This window comes from Pollicipes pollicipes, unplaced genomic scaffold (assembly GCF_011947565.3).
Source record: "Pollicipes pollicipes isolate AB1234 unplaced genomic scaffold, Ppol_2.1 Scaffold_7223;HRSCAF=8565_pilon_pilon_pilon, whole genome shotgun sequence".
NCBI classification, from domain to species: Eukaryota; Metazoa; Arthropoda; class Thecostraca; order Pollicipedomorpha; family Pollicipedidae; genus Pollicipes; species Pollicipes pollicipes.
The window spans coordinates 177,202-199,490 of NW_023597030.1; the positions used below are offsets into that span (position 1 = coordinate 177,202).

A 22,289-nucleotide genomic window follows, 5' to 3' on the forward strand; every position below is an offset into this window, starting at 1 on the left:
TAACACGGTGCCCGCCGTCTGGTGGCACTTGCAGTGACCGACGCCGTTCGGTTTCACGGAAGCTGCAACCCAGGCCATCGCTGTCATTGTTCGCGAGGTTGCGAGCGGGCATGTTAAAACCTTTTGACGTTATTTGTTTTGCCAATCCATTCCGAAAAAATGAGCATTTTCAGGCAGACATGACATGGCTTTGTTCGCTTTTCTTTTACTCATTTCGATCCTCTATTCAACAATAATGGGACCCCCACTCTATTCAATAACATTGGGACCCCTTATTTCCTTCCCTTGAGTAGAACACCAGGGACCCATTAACATTTCCAGTCCAGGGCTAAACGGCCATCCCGTCTCATCGCGAAGTGTCTTCTGGCTGTCATTCTGGCGACACGGGGCGGGATCTCCTGGTTGATACGGAGGCCCTTAGAAAGATGCGTCATATCACATTGTTCCCCTCCTTGACACGGGAGGCTTTCTGACCCGTTGAGTTGGCCTCGGATCAGCACAGGAACCCTCACTGACGTAACAACATCTTTGATTGCTGCAGGTGGTCCAATATTTGTCACATGGACTCCAGTTCCATATTTTCCTGTGTTCTTCAGAGATATTGAGGACTCCCTGAAAGTAGATTGTAGATAAAATGTTAGTCCAAATTTGTCTTAACATGGCTAATCCATGTTCGTCTAAAGATGTCCAATGTTCGGTCAGAACTGATGACTGATAATGTGGCGCGTGGCGTATCTATCCGCCGCGGGCCACGTGCTGTTTTCCAACGGTTTTTGTTGTTGCGTGTGGCCCGAGTGCTTATGCCGGACATGCGTGCCAGGACGTTCAATAGGGGGTGGCCCGTAAAAAACAACGACCCCGTCGGAGTTGGGCGTGTCAGACAGTGAGACAGGCACAGTATGGGGAGCCCTATCGGCCTGACGAGTCGACGACTGTACACTTGGGGTCCTCATTTCGGCAAAATGTAAGCCAGGCGTGGGAATCGCCGATCATTGGCGATTCCCGAGGTCCCTGGCCCTTTTCCCTCTTTTTGGACATTTTAAGAAAACGTGTCCTGTGTTTTTTTATTGCATATTCGCACATTATTCCTTGTCTATTATATGCCGTGTGCTATTTCGTGTTTGCGTTCTACTCTTTCGTTAATTCTGCAATACATTGATCGGTTGCGAGATTTGATGTTCAATTGTGCGTCCGCCAAGTGACTGTCAGATTCATCAGTTATAGGTTGCTGTATGACTTTTTTTATTTCCAATAGCTTTCATTGAACCACGGCTGGCAATGAGCGACGAGCAGTACAGCGGAGAAGCTGGCGGATTGATCTCTACGTGTTCACGCCATCAACGGTAAGTACTCGCCGGGGCTGTTTTAGTCATGGTGTATTATGTAGACACATTGAACAAAATATTGTCGATAGCGACACTGAAGAGAGTTTGGAGGCTATTATGGAACAATGCTAATATTTTCACGAATTATCTAATAGCGTTTGTTTCGGCGCAAAGTCAAGGATCTGTTCACTTTCATAACGACTCAGGCAGCTATACATAAGAGTATGTGCGTTCACCGTTGTCGTTCTGGGGGGGGGGGGGGGGGGCAGTTGGCGATGCACCACTTCTGTCTTAACGGTAAAGTCGTTTGACATATCCCTTGATGTCTGTTAACTTACATACCCGCTGAGCTTGACCCCAAATGCCACATCACTAAAGACTAGGACTCGCGTGCCACCATACCTGATAAAGGACGAGGTTGTTGAATTTTGTTATCGCTTCACATGTTAAAGAGGAAGAGCATCGCTACGCACTGAAATGATCGCTTATACAGAATACTCTGATACCGGTATTACAATGAATGTCACTTACGTGTTACCAGGCTTCACGAAAAGCCAGGCTGTCACTTTTTTCCGGAATACTGCATGCACAGAGGAAAACATCGTAGTTGACGATATACCACTCATCACATGTTTACCTATCAACATAAGAAATGTATACATGATCACATATTGACCTAATTACTATTTCCGAACGACCAATGCACGACCCCGACGTAGTAGCTGCGGCATGCTATGTACCCTGGGCTTAAGCTCAACGGAAACAAGTATTAACCCCATCATACCGTTGGCCTGCGGAGCTCTGGCTGTACGTATTGATATGATGCGCCATAATGAGGCCCATATTATAGGTCAAATTAATTATCTCGCGTGGCTCATACACTTCGTACAGCTTGTGGCGCCTGTGAATTTTCCACTAGTCGATAAAAGCTTTTTTGTCACCCGAGCTAAATGCGTCACAGATGTTTTGCATTATGGCTCCTCGCGGGGAGCGATGGAAGAAGTCCTGCGCGGTACGTACGCAGTTGTGTAACCGTAGGTTGAAAGGTCCCATTCCCTACAGAAATTAGGGAGTCGGCTGTTGGTTGATTTCTCCGCGACCCACAGATGTGGTGAGACGCGTTTTTGCACGTCGCTGATCTCTGGTGAGAGCAACAGTAGCACATGTACGGTACCGTTGATGGATTCGTGACTCGCGAAGCGTGAGGCTAGTTTTTCAGTTGTTCTCTTGCGACTCCCAGAAGGTGGAAGTCGGAAAAGGACGTTGGGCTGTTGGAAAAGTTGGTTGATTTTTCCGTTGGTGGATTAACACGCGGCCACAGAAAGGGGTCTGCTTAGATGATCACAAGTATATGACCCTGCGCAGCGGCAGTGAATTCGGTCAATGAGGGTACCGTTGCTGAAATTATTATGGCGATTCCAGAAGGCGAAGTTTGCACACATGAACTGATGAGGGATTCCGGCGTGCCGATGAGGTATTTCGGCAGCATTCTGTGGCGAAAGAATGTGGGGGCTACGTGGTGAAGCCGCGGCGAGCCCTGCACCTAGTGCCTGCTGTTTATTAGGGATAAATTCCGATGTATGCGAGGTGCATGGCTGTACGGTCCCGCTCATAATTGAAGTGGTCTGGTTGCTGCACATAAGCTGTAGGCTGTGTGTAGTGCCCACATTCCAGGCCTCCCTTTAATATGACCGGCGACAAGCATGGATGAGACAGTGTCAAGGTAGGAATGCTAGTTCCGGAATCCCAGTAAAGTGACGTTTGCTGCCCCTGTTAGGACGAAAGCATCCGTTTCGTAAAAGCCCACGTGATGTCGGCGCGCCAATGTTTTCGCCACCGCTCGTAGTCGCCCCCTGCTAGTCCGTTTATGATAGAGAGTTGCCCCCATGGTAATTACCCGTAGATCAGAACTGTGAGCCAAGTAACCAACAATCGTCATCAACAACATGCATAAATGCGTGCAACATAAATATTGTTATTACCCGAAGACATATTACTCTCACGAAGCCGTTTTTCGTGAGGCTCATTATTCGTGAGTACAGCCGCTATCTCTAGAAAGGTATTCATAACATTGTGCATTACACAACGTCACGTGCGAGCACGTAACTTCAAAAAAAACATGCAGGGACTTCATCAAAATTGAGTCAGCCACGGCGCTTCTTGCTTGTGTGCAAGCTGGGCTTTGGGAATCACGTGGTCGCCGTATGGTGTCGGTGAGCAATCCGTCGGGTGAGCATGACGATACTGTCTGAAAAAAGAGGAGCCTGTACTCCTAATTACGCGGGCGGAAAAAATCAACTTGAAGGAAACGTCAAAGATATAGCTGGGAAAACCGCGCATAACATAATAGTGGCCAGTATGGCAGATGCCACCTAAGAGGGAAGCGGGAAAAATCCAGACGCCTAAGTAACGATGTATATCGAATGGAAAAATATCCTCGCCTAACAATAAAAACTATGTATAAAGACTAAATATGGTTTTGCACATGCGCACTTGCAAGTCATAGCAGCAAAGCCTCGACGCCCGGCGTTGCAGTCTCCATAGGCCGCGCGGCGTCGGTCCCGCGGCTATGACATTGAGCGACGACCAATGAGTAAACGAAAAAGATGACCCATTTTGAGGAAGATGGCTGGTGAACTAGGTAAATCAGCGAGTACGTTTAACGTAGTGCAAAGCTAAACTAAACATAACCTTTATCTGAAAAGTGGGGCCATGTCCCCCTGGCCCCCTGTTCCTAAACCCATGTCGTAAAGCGCTTGTGAAACATCGTTGTCGCCATAAGCTGTCTCATATTGGACATCTGTGGCGCACAAGGGTGATTGCTGGGCGGTGGCTTCTCCGCTTTTTTATGCAACCATGGTACAGCAGAAAACATTAATATAGTCTCACTGCAGATATACAGGCCAACTGGGATCAACAACATAGAACCGTCGCTGTGTTTCTTGACCTCACATCAGCATTTAACAAAGTCCATCGTGACACCGTGATCTGCAGTTTGCATGCTCTTGGCCTTAGGGATCACTTAGAGTATTTTCTCTGTAAATTTTTACAGACTCGTTCCTTCAATATACGCGGCCAATACACGGTATCTGACTTACAACGTATGTACCATGGTGTTCCACAAGGTAATGCACTTTCTCCAACGCTGCTTCCTATCGCCATCAATGATGTTTTTCACACTCTCCAACACCGTAGGATGTATTCAATATTCACTGCTTGCTGACGATCTTGCTATATGGAGCTCACACAGAGACTGCCAAGAGTATTTCTCAGTTTTACAAAAGCAATCGATCATTGTGTGAATTGGTACTCAGAATGAGGCTTCTTCCTCTCTGCTCCGAAGTCCGCAGTGCTCATTTTTAAACGAGGTCCCTCATCGTCACTTGCCATCTCTCCACAAATTTGTGGTATTTCTATACCATTCTGCAAGTCGCACAAATTTCTGAGAATAACACTGGACTTACGTCTAACCTTCGAAGCACACATAGAGGATGTCAGAAGTCGTTGCTTGAAACAGCTTTACGTCCTCAGGTGTTTTGTTGGTCATACCTGGGGTGTAGACCGAACGACGCTTACCACACTTTACATAGGTCTCATCCGATCAGCACTGGAGTACATCCGCTTAATATTCAGCATTATCTCTGCCAACCTTTGCAAACGCTTGGAAGTCATCCAAGCAAACTGTCTGCGTCTGGTCTCAGGGGCCTTCCGCACGAGCCCAGTTCTCGCCATCCATGCTGATGTAAGGTGTCAGAGCACCTGTGTGCTAGCAAGTGAATGTTTGCGTAGTTTGGCGAGCGTCGCCTGGAGGCGCTCGCGTTACCCTCCTCTTGTACCATGGCGCCCCGTGAGTACCAGGCGCCCCGTGCGGGGACGTGGCTATGGGGCCAGGAGAGAAGGTAGTAACAAAGAGAAAATTTTGATAGCCGCTGGCGCGAGGTCGGACGTGCCGGCGGGACGTACTGTGGCGAGTGCATGTAATGAGTGTCAAATACCGAAGTGACTGGACGTACCGTGTGTACCAGTGAGCCGGAAGCGAGACACCGAAACAGCAGAACTTACACTGACACCAGCCTGCCAGAGCTGGCAGACTAGCGTTATTTCTTGCTGCTCCGGTAATACTACAAATCTCAACGCATGCTGAGCCACGCGGTATGCGTTGCTCTTGAAACCAATAGGCTGCACCTATTAAGATAGCAGCGAAGGTCGTGCTTCCTGTCAGACGCTGTCAAACAGGCGCGACGAACTCTTGACATGTCATGCATACGTGTTGAATCCTCCACTGAAGCCTTTTTGACTTTACAAGAATCCCTCAAGGGAGTTTCTATTTAGATCTAAAAAAATCGGAATTGCCTCCTGTTGAGGTACGATATGCCTTCCTGGAGTATCGAAATAGGCACACTGAATCCTTTTTCTTTTTGGATGGATTTGGATAGATGGATTGGATGGATGGATGGATCTCGGACACCGATGGATCTGCTCATGGTGACTAGGTTGGTGCAGCAGCCGTCGGTTCTGACTTTTGATTCACCGGACGTCTTTCAAGACTTCAGCACGGCGTTCTCTGCGGAAGTATACGGTATCAACCGAGTACTGTCGCACATCAGAGTCAGACGCATTTCTCAGGCTACGACTTTCACAGACTCTAAGGCATCGCTGCAGGCGCTTCAGCGACTCGATGATTTCAACCACCCGGGAGTGTATGACATTCATAATATCATATGCTTTCGCCACCTACCGACCAGCATGTGACCTTTCTGTGGATACCGGAATATTGTGGCATCGCGAGAAATGCCTTCGCCCCTTGTGAAACAAGGTGTCCGTCTATCCACACCTCTGGAAGTGTCTTTAGCACTAGGTGGTGCTCTCGATTCAACTTACGTCCGTTTCGCTTGGTATTTGCAGAACCAGTGGGATGTCTCGCATGCTGGCCACATGCATTGAATCAACCTACACTCCAACCATGGGCGACGTGTCAGCAGGAGAACAGGCAGAGACGAGTGGTTTTGGTGCGCTTGAGATGTGGCCACATTCGCCTCATTCACAGCCACTTCTTCATTCGTTGTGCACCACCGGTCTGCGAGACTTGTAATGTCCAGCTTACGACAGAACACGTATTGGTTGGATGCATTGCTCTTACTCGGGAACGTCGCTATGTCACGAATTACTTGTTAACACACCGCCTTCCCACACACTCCAAGCGCTGCTAGGCGACAAGCATCCTGTCGTAACCGATCTCGTCTTGGACTTCGTGAATAAATCGCCATTGGGTACGAAAATCTGACGGGAACTGATTCATGACCGTGTAGTTGGCGACTTATTCAGCGATTTATTCAGTAAGAAGTTCCAGTTTTTTTAAAAAAGGTCTCAAGGTGAATTATTGCACGAGAACATCGAAAGTGACCTTTATTTTGCAATATCATGTGGTCTTCGAGGTCAAAAGCTGGGTCAAAGAACGGGGAACGCAACATCCCCAACAATTACCGGCCGATTTCAATCATCATCAAATTCACACGCGCAAGGGCTAGCGTCCGTCAAAAAGTCGCGCCTCTGAAGGTCATCCTTCAAGGTCAAACGCGGGCTCAAAGGATGGGCAACTCCATATCACACAAAATCACCGGCCGGTGTAAACTTAAAGGCACGAAAATGTTTACAAGTTCAAGAGCTAACGTCCGTCAAAATGTCCTGACCTCTCAAGGTCATCCTTCAAGGTTAAACACGGGCTCAAAGGACGGGGAACTCAATATCGCGCAAAAATTCCCGGCCGTTCTTAAACTTGCCAACATCAAAATATGCACCGCAGAAATAACTAGCGTTCGTCAAAAAGTCCTGACCTTTCAGGGTTACCCATCAACGTCAAGTACAGGCTCAAAGGCCGGGAAACTTAATATCACCCGAAAATTATGGGCCGATTCAACTTTGATATTACATTTAAACACCAAAATGTTCACCACAGAAGAAACTGGCGTCCGTCAAGAAGTCCTCACCTCTCAAGGTCATCCTTCAAAGTCAAAATCAGGCTCAAAAGGCAGGAAACTCCACCTCACCCAAAAGTTACCGGCCGATTTAAAATTTCCAAATATCATCATGTTCAACACAGAAACGGTTTAACAAAGGATAAAGGTTTGTCAAAAAGTCATGATCTCTCAAGGTCACCCTTGAAGGTCAAACACAGGCTCAACAAACGGGACTAGTTTCGCGGACATCGTCCGTGAAACTACGGAAAGGACTACCAGTTCCTTTCGTGGCGTATATTCTGGTGCTTGCAAGTTAAAATCGGCCGATAATTTTTGGGTCACATAAATTTCCCCGTCCTTTGAGCCCGTGTTTCACCTTGAAGGGTGATTTTGATAATTCAGGACTTTTTGACGGACGTTTCTTTTTTCTGTGTGGAATATTCTGAGATTTGGAAGTCAAGAATCGGCCAAATTTTTCTGAGTGACATTGAGTTCCCCGTCATTTGAACCTGTGTTTGACTTGTAATGGTGGCCTTGAGAGGTCGGGACGTTTTGACAGACGCTAGCTCTTGATCATGTGAATATTTTGGTACTTTTATGTTTAAAATCGGCTGGTAGTTTTTTGCGATATGGACTTCCCCATTCTTTGACCCCGCATTTGACCTTAAATGGTGACCTTGAAAGTTCATGACCTTTGATGAACACTAGTTTTTCGTGACCAATATTCTGACAATTGCAGGCTTCAATTCGGCCGATGATTTTTGGGTGATATTGAGCTCCCCGTCCTTTGAGCCCACATTTGACATTAAAGTGTGACTTTGAGAAGTCAGAACTTTTCGACATACGCTAGATCTTTTTGTGCTGAATATTTTGATATTTGAGAGCTTAAAATCGGCTGATAATCTTTTACTCATATGGAGTTCCCCGCCTTTTGAGCTCGCGTTTGAACATGAAGGATGCGATTGAGAGGCCAGAACCTTTTGGCGGACGCTAGTTTTTTCAGTGATGAATATTCTAAGATTTGGAAATTTAAAATCAGCCAGTCACTTTCGGATAATGTTGAGTTCCCCCGTCTTTGAGCTCGCGTTTGATCTTGAAAGATGATCTTGAAAAGTCAGGACTTTTTGACGGTCGCTGGTTCTTTCTGTGGTGAATATTTTCATGTTGGCAAGTTTAAAATCGGCCGGTAATTTTTGCGCGATATGGAGTTCCCCGTCCTTTGAGCCCGTGTTTGACCTTGAAGAATGACCTTAAGAGGTCAGTACTTTTCAACGGACGCTAGTTATATCTGCGGTAAATGTTCTGACACTTTCAAGTTTAAAATCGGTTGGCATTTTTTGGTGATATGGCATTCCCCCGTCATTTGAACCCGCGTTTGATCTTGAAGGATAACCTTGAAAGGTCAGGATTTTTTGACGGACACTAGTTGTTTTTGTGATGGACTTTGCGATGCTTACAAGTTTAACATGGGCCGGTAATTTTTCGATGATATTGGGTTTCCCGTCCTTTGAGTCCACGTTTGACTTTGAAGGGTAACCTTGAGAGATCGGGACGTTTTGGCGGACGCTAGGTTTTTCTGTGGTGAATATTCTGATGTTTGTAAGTTTGAAATCGGCCGGTAACTTTCTGGTGATATGGGTCCCCCTGTCCTCTCAGCCCGCGTATGACCTTGAAGGGTGACCTTGGGAGGCCAGGACTTTTTGACGGATGCTGGTTCTGGCGCTTGTGAATATTTTGATGCCTGCAGCTTGCAAATCGGCTGGTAATTTTTGAGTGATATCGAGTTCCCCTCCCTTTGACCCTGCTTTTTACCTCGAAGGTCACATGACATGGCAAAATAAAGGCCATTTTCGATAACCCCGTGCTGTAATTCACCTTGAGACTTTTTCAGGGACATCTGAGTTCGTGGCTGAATAAATCGCTGAATAAATCGTAAACTTCACGGACGTAACTGCTTTGCCGCTTAGCCCCGTGGTACCCAGGAATAATGCTGGGAAAAGGTCCGGCACCTTACGGCACCCTAAAAACGGTTCGGCACCCTACGTAACCACGCTTTTACTCACCTGTTTTTCCCCGTATGTATGCAATGAATTGTGATCTTGAATGATTGTCTTCATTGACCATATTTTCCGTATAACGGGGCCCACTAAAGCAAAATTACATATGTGATGAGTTCCCGTGCTCCCATTTCTAAAGTGGCCACCGTGCTTATTTAGGATGAGCCAGTTCTTGTGCGGGATTAGGCACGGAGACTTGCTTTCGTTCCTGGCGAATAACGTAAGTTGAAGCCACTAAAAAAAAAGCGCTTTCTCATGACCCGTATGTGACTCGCGGAGGCGTTTGCCGTATGCCTTCCCGTTTTAGTGTGCAAATGTCCGGTGGGTGGTGGAAGCTTCGTCCGACGATTATTTAGATTCTTTTCGAGGTAAATATTTCCAGCATATTACGATTTTTTATATTAGTGAATTTCGTACCAAACGCAAGCCTGTAGCAAGGCAATAAGAAGCTCGCAATTGGCGTTAGCCGGTTAGTTTCCAATCACGGACCAGAACTTCCGCGATGCGATGAAACGATAAAGCATTTGCATGATTGAAAAGCAGCTTCACTGTATGTTCTACATATTCGATTAAGTATCATGGTTATTTCGTGCAATGACTGATTTATGAGAAATGTTTCATGCTCCACTCTATTCGTGTTTCCTCCTATTTCCAGTCGTCTCCACTCTCAAATATCTGTAACTTTGTGTTCTCTTGCAGCTTTTCTTGGTGTGCAAGCCATGTCTCTTCTTCTCCGTGGTCTGAGATGGAGTTTTGGTCGCTCACCTCACCACAGACAAGCATGCAAGAGGTCCTACCATTTGGATACTGCACCAATAATTGGGACAGAGCCAGATCGAAATAGCCCACAGTTCCTGGTGAGAAATGGGTGTTTTGCAGGTGGCATGGGGTGGGTGGGATGCAGGGTTTTTATTGCAGGGTTTTGGGGATTTTATGGGAATACAGATATGACTTCCCAGAGGGGTCTGAAGCTTGGTGAGAACTTACCAGAAACATGAATGATATTTGGTAATGCAGTATTATTATGGAATTGATCTGTGCTGACTATCCTTCAGCCCTATAGGACAGAGGTTGAAAATGTGAGCATATGGACCAATTGATCAATGACTCTTGCATTAATTAATGCCCCTGAGAGATGGAGAGTGCCTTAGCAAATGAGCTTACAGAGGCCTGGCTACAGCATAGGGCTTTCCAAGCAAATGCAAAGAAATCAAGGAAAATGTAGAAGGCGGTTAGCAATCAGATTGATCCTGCAAGTAGCACATAGAGCCTGGTGAAGAGCACAGGGTATCTGGACAACATGAAATCTCTCAACCTTAAAATCAACCTTAAAACAATCAACCAATCAACCTTAAAATCTGTCCAACTGCCCACCTCCTGTTCAGTAAGGAATTATTTTGGGCTGCTGATGAGTCCTCCACTTTGCTTGCAGCCATTTTCTTCACTTGGAAGCTCAACAGTTATTTTTTTTTGGAAAATAGGGCAGGTCTGGGTAGTGGAAGCTTTGTAATGAAGGCACTCAAACAGCCACACAATGGTGTCCCAATCCAAACTAAAGAGGCATGCTCGGCCCAGATAGGGGGGTGTCCCTTAACCCTGGCAAGTGGTTATGTAAACCCTAATCATTCTACTAATTCTAGCAAGGAATTTTGCAATTACATTCATGAATTTGATGACACTTGTCCAGGAAAGTTGATGGTAGGTGGACATGGCCCATTTAATATGGTAAGCAGATGTCCCAAAGTTAAGAAGATCTGAAGTTTTGGGGAGTGAGGTGAGTTCCATGAACCACATGAATGCTTCTGAAGCTTAATATAAATAATGACAATGTTTTTTTACATTGGGAGGAGATATAGTGTAATGGTTCAGCATTTGGTGTATGCCTCACCCTTTGGGGCACCCTTGATGCATCCTATGTGCCGCTGTTTTGCGGCAGCAGCAATCGAGTTGGTTAGTAGTGTGTCCTTCCAGTGTAGATTTTGTCCCATTTTTAGGTTGTGGGCTGTCTTCCCTCTAACTGTCTAGCCTCAAATTTTACGATAATCTTGCATTTTGGGGTGCTTGTGGTGCGTAGTAAAGTGGTTAACGTGTCTGCATTAACCGCTGCAAGTCTGGGAAACCAGAGGTACGGGGTTCGATTCCCCGCGGTGGCCGCCCTCCCTGCCAAGGTGAGAGCCAGGCGGCGCCACATAGCCTCGGCAGCTGAGTGCGTCGTAAAGCCCCAGAGACATGACATGACTTGCTTGGACCTTGATAACATATCCAACTGCAGCAGCATGACTTGGTGCAGCCAGGTCGTCATGCTTTCCTGGTCTCACAGTGATCTTTGCAGCCAGTCCTAGATAATCCAACTTTTGGCAAAGAGAAGCACAGTTCTCTTTACATTTAATTGTGTGTTTTTGATGTGATGATATTCAGTTTGTGTGCTCGGGACTGACAATGTCCATGTATGGTGAGTCCCAAAGGTTGCCAATGTCCGTGCGGCACCGTTCTGTTAACGTGTGCGTGACAGTGAAATCACAGTGCGCCCCATCATCTAGAAAGAGATATTCGAATGAGTCGGTAAGAGCTTTTTGGTTGGGTCCCCATTGGCAACAAGCTTTTTCACTCATGGTTGTGCATCACTTACCTGTTGATAACACATAGCTGTTCACTTATAGGGTGGCCACATCTATGTCTGTAATATTTATTTGCTTATTTGATTATTCTCGCTAGTCTCATCCCGCGAAGGCGTCGCACTTGTACTCCAGTTTCAGGAGCGTAGGCCAAAGGCCACGACTTGTGCGGCACAGTCCTTGATTACCTGGAGCCTTGGCTTCTTCAGGAGAACCACGAGCGCATGTCCGCACTGGTCGGCGAGCTTTCTCGCACGTGGACCGTATCGTGGCCGGCGGCGGAGAGAAGGTCGATACAGCGGCATACATCAAAAGGTGCGTGGCCGGGCGTGATGCACACTGGTTGTATGGGGGCTGCGGGAGGTTATATTTTGGTCTTCGTGTCGTTAAAAGTGTAGTCTTTTGCAGCCTGCTTCAAGTTTTTCGTTCGGCCCTTCCGTTCAGAGGAATGTTGAAAGAAAAGACGTAGCGGTGCATGCATGTTTTTACCCCTTATGCTTTTTTAATGCAAACGTACGTTTGAGTTAACCCGTCCGTTGGCTCAGCCAACAGGCGTCCGGGGAGCTCAGCTGCGTCGCGTGTGTTCATTAGGTTTTTTCTCCAACCACGACTACGTCGCACTGACATCGTCACTTGATGATGACATTTATGTTTAGGGGCACCTCGACCGCCTCGGTCATTTTGCGACACTTGGAACAGCTCTACCTCTTCACAGTGTCTGTCGTCGCCCGGCTAATATCTCGTGAGAGGCGTGTCTTTAGCGCCTGCTGCGCTCCGTTGCCAGGTAAACTGTTGGTGCGCGAGCGCATCTCTCGCCTGCTGGACCCGGGCTCGCCGTTCCTGGAGCTGTCGCAGCTGGCCGGCCACCAGCTGTACGGCAAGGAGGAGGTGCCGGCCGGGGCATCGGTCACTGGCGTGGGCCGCATCAGCGGGTTAGTGCAGCTGCCCGCCGGCCGACGCCAGGCCAGCGCCGACATTGGCTTGACATCGGCTCAAAACGGGGTACAGGCGTGATAAATGCTGCCAGCGGCGCACTCAAGGGGAAAACGCCAGGTGACTGATATTTGTATTTGTTTTGATATCCGCATCGGTGCACCTGTATGATGTCGCACGTTTAGCGAATCTGAACGCATGTTACGCAAAATACTGGGCTGAAGCACGTATGCGGAGAATCTAATGCATGTAACCTGCACTTGTTCAGTTGTCTGATGCAAGACTTGGGGGATCAGACAAAATATGTGCAGTTATGGGGGCAAATTCACTACTGGTTAGACTAATCACCTTATACTGCCCAAATTTGACGTTTTTGGCCAGGGTTGGTCGAAGCATGCTGGACGGGGCTCATTTGATGTTATATACAAACAGGTACTACGATAACTATGATGTAAACACCATGAAACCATGGTTGTTAACAGCCATGAAATGTTAACAACCATTCGACCTGGCTACGATGTCCTAAGATTACTACGATTTTTGACTTGGCTCATAACGCTGGAAAGGTGGTAAGAGGTTGCTTTTCTCAAGACTGGATGAGACTGCTACACGAGAAAGTCACCTGATGCCACTCAAGGTCTGCCGTCAAATATTGTATGCGATTCGCACAAATCACAAAGTCATTCTCCGCCGTTGAGACGTCCAGCGTAGCTCACACAGACGGCCGGGTTTCGAAGCTCCCCTGGTGCTCCTGTCAGCCCAAGTCAGTCGGCTAACATGCATCACGTATCACCTACATGTGATCATTCTCGCTGCGATAGACGATGCTATGACCCAAGATAGTCGAGCATGGGCCAGGTGTGGCCCGGGAGCCGTGGACCGCACACTCGCCGTGAGTGGTCCGAAAGTCGTCCTGGCACATGTTACAAAATTATCATGGCCTGTGCACGTACATTGCTTCGGGATTAAAGCCATTCCCAACGTGTTAAAGTGACCGTACTCATTTGCCCGTGTTATGCCATGCCATCCCATTCCCCCCCCCCCCCCCCCCCAGCTGACCCTCCTTTCCCCCGCTGACGTGCCGTCCGTGTCGTCGCAGCGTGGAGTGCATGATCGTCGCCAACGACGCGACGGTGAAGGGCGGCTCCTACTACCCGATCACGGTCAAGAAGCACCTGCGCGCCCAGGAAGTGGCCATGGAGAACCACCTGCCGTGTGTGTACCTGGTGGACTCTGGCGGCGCCAACCTGCCGCGCCAGGCAGACGTCTTCCCCGACCGAGAGCACTTCGGCAAGATCTTCTACAACCAGGCCAACCTGTCGGCCAAGAACATTCCGCAGGCGGGTGCTGGGTAGAGAGGGTGGGTGGGGAGGATCCGTTGGTCTGGCGCTAATATTGGTATGCCAGTATACTGACTTCTGTCTCGCTGGGGTTATATCGGGCAGTCGTCTTTCACTAAGTGTATGTGTTTCCTTTGCTGTTGGCGTCGGAGATGTGTGCTGTGCTTTTGAACTGGTGGTAAATGGCATGACCTGTGGTAATCTCGAGAATAGATGCAAACAGCAGCTGCTTCTGACGTTTGATGGCGTTTTGGCCTGGCTTTAGAAGTCCAGAGCCGGCGTCGGTTGACCTAGACGTCGCTGACGACAAACAGCTGACGCGCCGCGCCGGGCCGCCGGCCGCCTGACGCCCGCCGCCGTCGTGCTCAGATAGCCGTGGTGATGGGGAGCTGTACAGCCGGCGGCGCCTACATCCCGGCGATGGCCGACGAGTCGGTGATCGTGCGGCGCCAGGGCACCATCTTCCTGGCCGGGCCGCCGCTGGTGCGCGCCGCCACCGGCGAGGCCATCTCGGCCGAGGACCTGGGCGGCGCCGACCTACACTGCAGGTCAGCGACGGGCTCACGACTTACACGGGTCACGGCCTTAAGTGCGGGTCAACGACGGGGTCACGACCTACGCTGCAGGCCAGCGACAGGGTCACGACTTACACGGGGTCACGGCTGTAACCGCAGGTCAGTGACCGGGTTACGACTGTCGCTATGTGTCAGTGACTGGGTCACGTCTGCCACTGTGTGTCACTGGTGGGGTCACGTCTGCCACTGTGTGTCACTGGTGGGGTCATGGTCTCCACTGTGAGTCAATGGCAGGCTGATGATCTCCACTGCTTGTCACTGGCGGGGTCGTGGTCACCTCAGTGTGTCACGGGGGTCATGGTCTCCACTGTGAGTCATTGGCGGGTTTGCGACTCCAACTGCGAGTCATTGGCGGGATCACGACCTGCATTGCGTATGAGAGAAGCGGTTTCAGTGGTGAAGAGGTTTTTCTTATTTCGGATTTCCACCGCCAGTGTGAGTTAGACTTATATTTGTTGTACTTTGCTCCCTTGATTAGAAACTGTATAAGTTGGTTTCGGGTATTTATGTGGAGAAGATCTAAAGCGGGGTTCAGAGTGATGCTTAATACCGCGAGATCCAAGGGATTGATTGTTATTTACAAATGTAGTGTGATAACTTATCATGGATGGGCGCCGCCGGGCTGCGACAACCAGCTGTGACTCGGTGTCGCCATGTCTGCAGCACTTCGGGCGTAACGGACCACTACGCCGTGGACGACCTGCACGCGCTGCACGGTGCGCCGCTCTGTGCGCAACCTCAACCGGCAGAAGACGCCGCCGGTCACGCTGCTGGAGCGGAGGAGCCGCGCCTGCCCGCCAGCGACCTCTACGGCATCGTCGGCGACAACTTGATGAAGACGTTTGACGTCCGTGAGGTGAGGGTGGCCCGGGGGTAGCAGCGGGGCGCGCTTCTAACTGGCGGTCCGGGAGAGCCTTTAGGATAGGCTGGCAAGGGTTCAGGTTGTTGATTCTGTATGTCGCCCGACTTGAGTAGACTTTTCAGTGAATTATGCGGGAAAGGAATGGGTTGTATGCGAAGCAGCGTAGATCTGCTAATTAGGGATACTTTTAGCGTGACCTTTAATTAAAACTTTGAGTCATAAATGCACGAACCTGGCGCGGATCTGCGTATCATAGGACCGAGTGTGCGCCTTTAGCGATCTTAAGTGCGTAGTGTGTTTGGATTTATGAAATAGCTGGTGACGACAAATAACTGTCTGAGGGAAATTGCAGTTAGGCTATCATGCCTATACATGACTATGTTGGTCCGAAAGCGCATCTGCTTCTCTCTGTGTCACAGTGTTTAGCGGGGTCGTATGTTCGGTCGCGGCCTATTTCGGTCGAAGGAGATCGAGCTGAGCCAATAACTGCTCCCTGTCACGCTGTCCGGACACGGTGGCACGCCCGTGCGTGTGCCGTGTTCAGCTGGAGGCGCCGCTATGTGCCGGCCCCGCCTCCCTGCGGCGGCACTACTGTGTGCCGGCCCCGCCTCCCTGCGGCGGCACTACTGTGTGCCGACCCTGCCTCCCCCCCCCCTCCCTACGGCGGCGCTGCTGTGTGCCGACCCCGCCCCCTGGCGGCGCTGACCCCGCCCCCTCCTCCGCAGGTGATCAGCCGTATCGTGGACGGCTCGCAGTTCGACGAGTTTAAAGCGCGCTACGGCGACACACTGGTGTGCGGCTTCGCCCGACTCTACGGCTACCCGGTCGGCATCGTCGGCAACAACGGCGTGCTGTTCTCCGAGTCGGCACTCAAGGGCACCCACTTCATCGAGCTGTGCTGCCAGCGCAAGATTCCGCTCATTTTCCTGCAGAACATCACAGGTGCCTACCATCAAGTGGAATGGCCTGTTAGCTGGAGGTGCTGGGAAGGCATTGGAGAAAGACAACGGAGTGTTAGAGCAGAGTGCTTTGGCTGTCGTCTGACCTGTCTGCCGTCTGTCCCTTCACCTGTCGTCTGACCTGCCATCTGCTGTCTGTCCCTTCACCTGTCGTCTGACGTGCCGTCTGCTGTCTGTCCCTCCACCTGTCGTCTGACCTGCCATCTGCTGTCTGTCCCTCCACCTGCCATCTGACCTGCTGTCTGCTGTCTGTCCTTCCGCCTGTCGTCTTACCTGCCGTCTGCTGTCTGTCCTTCCACCTGCCGTCTGACCTGCTGTCTGCTGTCTGTCCTTCCGCCCGTCGTCTGACCTGCCGTTTGCTGTCTGTTCCTCCCGCCTGTCGTCTGACCTGCCGGCGGCTGTCTGTCCTTCCACCTGTCGGCTGACCTCCCCGCCGTTCGTCGTCAGGTTTCATGGTGGGTCGCGAGGCGGAGGCCGGCGGCATCGCCAAGAACGGCGCCAAGATGGTGACAGCCGTGGCGTGCGCCCAGGTGCCCAAGCTGACGCTGATCGTGGGCGGCTCGTACGGCGCCGGCAACTACGGCATGTGCGGCCGCGCCTACGGGTGAGTCGCGTGTACCGGGGAAGGTGGGCCAACTACGGCATGTGCGGCCGCGCCTACGGGTGGGTCGCGTGTGCCGGGAAGGTGGGCCAACTACGGCATGTGCGGCCGCGCCTGCGGGTGAGTCGCGTGTACCGGGGCGGTGGGCCGACTACCGCATGTGCGGCCGCGCCTACGGGTGGGTTGCGTGTGCTGGGGAAGGTGGGCCGAACCGCGCGACTGCTGGGCTACGGCCCACCGGACGGGAATGGCCAACAGGGAGCGTTTGGCTGCAAGCAATACGCGGTGTACTTTACCCCTGCCCCCAAAAAGGCTCGTTTTGAAGGTGCATTTGGTTCTCGTACGATTTGTGAGCTCGGTTGTACTCTCCGTCCCATGCCAACAGGAGGCAGGCGTTTGTACACGGTCGCTGCACGTCGTGTGCTTGTTGTGCTGTCAGACAGGTTGTGTTACTGGGTCGCCCACCCCTTGTCACCTACAGACGACCCTAACTCAGTCATCTTGTAACGCGTGGTGCCGGACGGGGCCGCGCCCAGACGCGCCGCCCTGACCGCGTGTCTGCCGGAGGATTGCCCCGCGCCGCCTCTGACGCGCCGTCTCGCCGCCCGCAGACCTCGCTTCCTCTACATGTGGCCGAACGCACGCATCTCGGTGATGGGCGGCGAGCAGGCGGCCGGCGTGCTGGCGCAGATCACCCGCGACCAGCGCGCGCGCGAGGGCCGCCCCTGGACCGACGAGGAGGAGGCGGCGCTCAAGGCGCCGATCGTGGCGCGGTTCGAGGCGGAGGGCTCGCCGTACTTCTCGTCGGCGCGCCTCTGGGACGACGGCGTGATCGACCCGGCGGACAGTCGCCGCGTGCTCGGCCTCTCGCTGTCGGCGGCGCTGAACGCGCCCATCCCGGACGCCAAGTTCGGCGTGTTCCGCATGTGAGCGGACGGTGCGCACGCGGCCGGCGGCGGAGCGCGGCTGGAAGGGCGGGCGCAGTCGGTGGCACGGGTCAGTGGGCGCCGTCGTGGGGTCCGTGTGAGTAGCGCTGGCGGGTGCGGAGGCCGCCGCGGGGCGAGCTCGCGGGTGTTGCTGTACTGCCCTGCGTGTAGCCTGTCCCAGCGCCGCCCTCGGCCCACCAGTGGCAGCGACTGAGAGTGAGGCCTCCTGCCCTTGATCGAGTGGTCGGAGGGCTGTCGGCCTTGTGATGACCTAGCATGTCGCGCCCCTGACGAGATTGCTGGTGCGACTGCTCGGAGGCCCATAGTCGACAGGATGTGCAATACGGTTGTGCCCGGTGGCACTTTGTACACGCGATCGGTGCAGGTTAGATGTGCTACTGGTGGCGTTGGTGGAATAGCGTGTGTTGATGCGTAGACCAAAGCCGTTTTTATAGATATGTGGCGGCTGAAGTGCCGGTTTCGTATTGCGATAGGTCTTCCTGCCTTGGTTTCTAACACGAAAGTGTAAAGGCAGGCGCCTTATGTATGTGGTGGCATAGTACGGTGTCCTATTGAACAAATGGACGGCACGATATCGTGGTATGCATTTGCGGTAGTGGGGTGAAAGGCTGCCGGTTCACGCCGTGGTGCTCCAGGTGCTCACTCTTAGATTATGCTATGTGAATCCTGACTTCAAACTGAGACCGAATAAATGAAGCTTGACATCTGCAAGTTTTCAGTCAACGGTGTCTGGTACTAATTGGAGGTGCGTGTCAGTAATATTCATTTGTATGGACGACGATTTGTATATGATGTATCGCTGAACCAACAGCAGGTTCATAACTATCTCGGCGAATTCAGCACAGAGTAGAATACATTATTATGTCTCGAATCGGTCACACTTAACGGTTGCCCCGCGACATGCAACATAAACTCAGCATAAGACGAATGCGGTCCCAGACGCCGCCTACAACTAAAATATCGCTTAACAAAACGTCAGCTGACTATAGGGGGTAAATGATGTCCCACTAATAAATCATATGGCCTGTCCTTACAGATGATGCACACATTCCGCGCTAATGCCGGCACAGACAACAGCAACACGAATGGTTTATCCTGTGTCGAGCGGCCAGACAGTTTTAGTTCATACAGCTTTAATGGTAGACAACACGGCCACTTCTGTGGGGTCTGCCACATCAAGAATCGATAATCTCAACTGCACTCACTCATCATCCACCCCCTACAACATATCGGCGTCGACCACGTCAATCTCTTCCTGCGAGCCGTCACCTTGCATATCGAGAGTAGCGCCATCTATCCTGCCGACCGTAGTGCCGTCTATCATATTGCGCAGCGAGAGCAGCGGCGGCGAGGCGCGCCGGCCGGGCGGTGACGGCGGCAGGCCGTGCAGCTTGCTCAGGCCGCGGCGGAGCGTCTCCTCCAGAGGTGAGCCGGCCGCTGGCAGCCGAGCCGGCAGGGAGAGCGGACCAAACAGGCGGCCGGGGGCCGTCCGCCGCCGGCGCCGCCGGGTAGAATGGCGCCAGGTAGCCGGGAGGCGGCAGCGGCGGCGGCGCCGGCGGGCCCGGCGGGTGGAGGCCGTGCGTCAACAGCCTGGGGACGTGGAGGACACTGTAAGTCGGGCTTGTGGAGGGTTTCCATGAATGTCGAAATCGTAATCAAATGGGTTGTCAAGACTAACATCAGAAAACGAACAAAAGCGCTATAAAAAGGTCCGTGATGGCATTGCCCACCGACAACACGATCGAACGGAAGAATTTATGTTGAATTGCTTGATGACTCGACATTCTGTGGGAATAAACTGTAAGCATAAATTAAACTGATATAACCAGCATTCATCTCGTCTGCGATGTTGAAGCTCCTTGAGAATACGCTCTGCCTGGTGCTGTACACATAATTAATGCATTGCTTCGTCAATTATAGTTAGAATGACTGTTTCTGAGGTAAGATCTCTGCCGTTTCATCGGGTGCTGAGATGATTTCTGCAATTTGTGCAACACTATGCAAAATTTGTAAGGTATACCTGCACTGGTCCCCACCAACTGAGAGCAGATCTGTCTGAATCTCAACGCAGATATCAGGATGCAGGACCCAGATTCCTCATCGGCAGGTCCCTTGAAATACTGATCATCATTGGTGTCCATAAAAACGTCAGGTTATGTGGTCAGCGTGTGTTAAGTCATTGGGTTTGTCGCAGTGCCGGGCACCAGAGCCGGTCGCTGAGGTACACGGATCAATGGGTGTACAGTCCCATGTACCAGAGCCGGTCGCTGAGGTGCACGGGCCGATGGGTGTACAGTCCCATGTGGGCGTAGTACTGCTGCGCCATCAGCTCCAGCTCGTTCGTGTGCTTCCGCTTCCACTTTGTCCGTCGATTCTGGAACCAGATCTTGATCTGCAAAATAATGGATTTTCAGACGTCGGCACTGCAGTGCTCGGGCGCATCGCACTTTGCGCATTAGTCTCTCTGTTTTCTACGGATCAAGAAATATTTCCAAGAAACCAAGGAACTGAACTACTTGACCAACATTTAGCCGTCTGATTAGTGCACAGGTTTGTCACAACTCTGGGATCAAACAATCTGAAGTGTTGTGTAGCCCGGACTTTGCTTTTGGAAAAAGATGTCTCTTCTGGAGGATGATTTTTGTGTGGAGTAGTCAAGGTATACACAAACACTGCGTTTTGAGAACTTTGGTCCGCCATGCCCGAGCAAACAACTTTTGTGACTCAATTTACGAGGGAAAATTGACTGACTAAGCAGGTCATATAAATGAAGGCTATCCCGTTTTTAGGAGATGTTTCGTCTTATCCTGACACCTTAGCGTTAGCACGTAGCGTTTTTATGTCGAAATGTAGTCTGGCTCCTCCGTTCAGGAGCTAACCACAGATGGCAAACATTTCTCCTCGCGTTTAATCTGCTTACCTTTACGCAGTGCATGCACATCATGAGCCATGAGTTTCTGCGACATTCTAAGTTTAACGATCATGACATGCCTACAGGCGTGTATGTCTGCAGATGGCCATTTCTACAGATGGTCGTGAAAACAATGCAAGCATGAAGTGTGTCGGTTGTTCTTTATTCCTTTATAAATGTGACATATGCTGCCCGTAGCTTACATCAGTTGGTGCATTGGTTGTGCTTAAGATCATCTCCATATACAGGAGACAGATTACAACACGCAGGTGGAACGAATTCATACAAGCTTTGCAGATTCCTGTCAGCTGAACAACTGGACTTCTGACACTGTTGGAAAGCTTATAACACTGAGACTAGGATATGCATACGTGTGTGCAGGATTTCAAGAACTATCGCACCATAGAACGGCATGCACTTAAGTCCCCCTCCTAGTTTAATGGTATACTCTGAGCTCTTACTGTCACCTGCGTCTATATATTCAGTTGACCGGATTGGCTCCATCAAACGTCTGAATTTGTGTTCTTTAGCGAACAAGCAGACAATTATTATTCAAGCAAACGGTGTTTGAGCCCATAAAATGCAGAATACACGAAATATTGCGAACTGGCGATAAGCATCTGCACTAAACGCTGTCATAATGTAATTACTACTAGGTGAGACACCCGTAGAACCACGTAAGGCCAAAAGTTTGCATTATTATTACAGTGTGAAAGAAAAGGAAAAAGACACCAAACTATTCGGGAGAGTCAGCCGCGTCGTCCTAAATGTTTCATGACGGAACGAATCTGGACGGACCAATCCTTTTGAATGACAAATTCTACATTGAAAAGCAGCATCGTTCGTTGCAAGTATGTTCTTGGAATTTTAATTATATGGTGAATTATCACCCAGAACACCCGAATTTAATGCGCCTTTGGTCATTGCCCCATGCCCTTTACTGCAGTGTTTGTCAGGCGCTTCTGTGCAGTTTCAGATGTCAATGTTCTGTGTAAACACCTCAGTCAGACCCTGCGTCCACTGTGGCTGCGACGACCGATCGGCGCTATAATGTAACATCATGTTTGCTTTTGCACAGTCATAATCTACTATGCTACGGTTTATCTACGCTATTAATCACCGGCACATGTCTGAACCAAAAAAAAAAAATCAAAAAACGAGTGTGCATTTGATGGATAGCAGACATGATGGATCTGGATGTACATAG

At 50.5% G+C, this 22,289-nt stretch overlaps 1 pseudogene; it reads left to right on the top strand.

Moving 5' to 3' along the window:
• Positions 1-9,613: 9,613 nt before the first annotated feature.
• Positions 9,614-18,229, top strand: LOC119109030 (methylcrotonoyl-CoA carboxylase beta chain, mitochondrial-like; annotated as a pseudogene).
• The last annotated feature ends 4,060 nt before the right edge of the window (positions 18,230-22,289 follow it).